Source organism: Eublepharis macularius, chromosome 5, assembly GCF_028583425.1.
Source record: "Eublepharis macularius isolate TG4126 chromosome 5, MPM_Emac_v1.0, whole genome shotgun sequence".
NCBI classification, from domain to species: domain Eukaryota; kingdom Metazoa; phylum Chordata; class Lepidosauria; order Squamata; family Eublepharidae; genus Eublepharis; species Eublepharis macularius.
Window position 1 is genome coordinate 80622275 of NC_072794.1, and position 3281 is coordinate 80625555.

Genomic DNA, 3281 nt, shown 5'->3' on the forward strand with positions numbered 1-3281 from the left:
AGAAGAAATGTTCTCACACTGCTGAGACAATGCTGGCAAAAATAATCTATAACAGTGAAATAGGCCTATGTAGCAAATATTTGGCATATACACTAGTGTAAGAGAAAAAAACTGCATAGATTCTGAGTGTCCACTATAATGTATGCTAATGAGCATCATACACATTTGCTTCAGCTCCTTTACAAACTTTGATTCTGAAAAAAAGGGGTTAATGGGCACCTTGTCTCTGTGGAAATCTCTGTGCTAATGGACTGTTTGGTGGAACCAGGTCTGTTGGCTTTTTGCCCTCGGCATTCAAGGCACTTGTGTCTGCTTCAAAGTCAATGAGCAAATGCACCAGCTCAGCACTGGCATTTTGAGCAGCCACATGAAGAGGGGACTCCAATCCTTTCCCGTCATTTGCACTTGCTCCTGTCTCAAGTAATTTTTGGCACAGTCCACTTGCTGATGTTCACAAGCGACATAGAGTGGGGTACCAAGATGCTTGATACTGTGATTGCTTTGACTCCATTGGACACAAGAGACTCCACACATTTGACATGGCCTCTTTTAGCAGCTTCATGAATAGGTGATGCCAAATCACACACAGCATGTGGGCTGGCTCCATGTTGTAGTAATAGGTTCAAGCACTCTGCGCTGCCACTGACACAAGCATTGAATAAAGGCGTGTTCCAGTCAACAGTAGCTCCATTTACCCTTATTGGTTTGGTGCAAATCGGCTGCGTATTTTGGGAGTTAAGTGGTTTCCAAGTTCCAAGTCCTGGCAAGTTTTAAGAAACATGTCTGAAGCTAGAATCAAGTTCTGGCAAATGCAGCATATCTGACTGGCTGATTTAACATTTCAGGATGGAGCCTTGGACGAAAATTAAATTGGAACTATGGGCCCCATGTTTTAATAAGACATTAGCGCAAGCAGAATGTCCCCCTAAACACGCTTCATGAAGAAGAGATACATGGTCAGCTGTCAGGATGTTCACGCTGGTCCCCTGATTGATGAGTTTCTTCAGAGTGAGCAAACACCCGTGGATGGAAGCATCATGTAAGGGAGACCAGTCGGAAACAAAATTGCCCATCAATGGGTTTGATAGATAAGTTGAATGAGACTGGCTTTGAGATTCCTAGGACAAGCTGGCACCCACATTTTCTGCTTCCATGGTCACTGCAGCTCTGGACAGCCGGACTACTGTTATTTCACTTCACAGTTGAGATCATGAGAGTTCAAATTCCATCTTGGTAGCTTAATATTGTGAATATGGGCCCCTACATAAGGAAATTATCTGAGACAGAATTATAGTCAGAGACTTCCATTTCTACAGCCAGGTGATGGGCTCATCAAAATGAGGCAGCATGAGAGTGTCAAGAAGAAACAATTAGAACAACATGGCAGTAGCAGCAGCCCTCATCTGGGCAGTGGTCATAGAGAGCATTTTGTTCTATTTTTGATGAGTATTTTCACCCACTGGTGCCAAATGAAACATTAATTTAATGGCCTTCCAAGTCAATCTGGGGGAAGAGTCTTAACTTCGGACTACGAAAAGCCGCTGCACATATTATTCCAAAATAGTCATCAAATAGAGATAACATTTACATTTTTGATAATGTTATGGCACAGTAGTTAGTCATCTCCAAAAACACTGGAAAGTCCTGTCATTGTAACTCCCGAAACCATCCAAGGTCTAACTAAAACCTCATGAAAAGTTGTTCAGCGGTGTTTGAAAATGTAAAATAAAACAACTTTTATAGCTCCACTTTATGAGCCTATACAGTTTCTAGGGCTTCTCAAACTGTGGTACATATTTTTAAAAAAACAAACCTCATGAACTTTGGGGATATTTAGTAGATTTTGTCACTTTTTTTCTCTACAGGCTTTCACCAATTGCTACAAACCAAACCACAAATAAAGCATTAAAATTATTGATGTGAGCTAAGCAGGCAGGTCATTGCCAAGAAAAACACTGCTCACTTTGGCTTTTTCTATGTAGCTTTGGAAAATTATTCCCAAGACTGTAGCAAAGATCACATTTTTCCCTTTCTTCACTAATAGCAAAAAATATTACCTTTCATGTGTGCTATGTTATTTCTGCAGCAGGGAGAAAAGCTGGTTGGATGGTTCAGAAAGTAGCTTGTTACGTGGGCAAGATTTGCCAGTCTGAGACTGGCCAACTGTTTTGGTAATAAATCTCAAGTTTTTATTAACTCACGTTTAACCCCCTCCCCCATCGTGGGATATGGAAATCATCAACTTTTCCAAGACCAGAAATGTCCATGTGGACAAAATCCTTTTGCTGATGTAACTCAAAATCAGCAGACACATTCTGGCTACCATGCAGAGGACACCTTAAATTTTATCCTGTAGCAAGTTTAGTCTATGCAGTAGTTTCTGCTTCAGCCATGTACTTTGCGTCATGACATCACTGTAGCATATCTTTGACAGTGTGCTTTATGGCAGTTTTTACATTTTTGTAACAGGAGTAGCAGTTACTGCTTTTGTATCTAAAAGATCAAGATGACAAGCAAAAGACTAAGATATATGTTTCATTATTGATTGTATCTGTTTCGAATTTGCCCTCAGTCTCCAGGACAGATTTTGTAAATAAACAGTATTTTTGCTGAACATTAAAGTAGCTCAAATTATGTCAGTTCTTTGCCCAACACAACTACCACTCTCTTCTCCTTCTGTTCTGGGCATTGGCAGGAACACTGAGACATATTCAAACTTTATAGTGAGTCAATGATGAGCCAATGTGTGCAGACAGCTTACCACACGGTGACAGCCTCTACAAGCAGCAATTTAAAGCAGCCTCCACATGTGGCCATAACACACACTATTTCTGAACTCCAAGATCTTTAGTTCACGTTCTTTCAAACTTGCAGTAAATGAGAACAACTTAACATACTGGCAATAGTCAGTATAGTGTAGTGGTTAGAGTGGTGCACTAGAATCAAGGAGAATCAGGTTCATATTTTCAGTGCAGTGTGAATTTCACTGGGTGATCTTGGGCCAATCGTTCCTTTCACCTACCTCACAGGGTTGTTATATGGATAAAATGGTGGAGAATCATGGGTACAATGCTGAGCTCCTTAAGAGAAAGTGTGAGATACATTTATTTTTATTGTTTACTTTATTTTCACCCCATCTTTCTCCTCAATAGGGACCCAAAGTGGTTCACATAGTTCTCCTCTCCTCTATTTTATCCTCACAACAACTCTGTAAGGCAGGCTAGGTTGAAAGACAGTGACTGGCCCAAGGTCACCCAGTGAGCTTCCATGGCAGAGCAGGA

At 40.9% G+C, this 3281-nt stretch overlaps 1 pseudogene; it reads right to left on the reverse strand.

The window, feature by feature from the left end:
• Positions 1–208: 208 nt before the first annotated feature.
• On the reverse strand, positions 209–1073 carry LOC129330354 (ankyrin repeat and SOCS box protein 9-like; annotated as a pseudogene).
• Positions 1074–3281: the final 2208 nt, after the last annotated feature.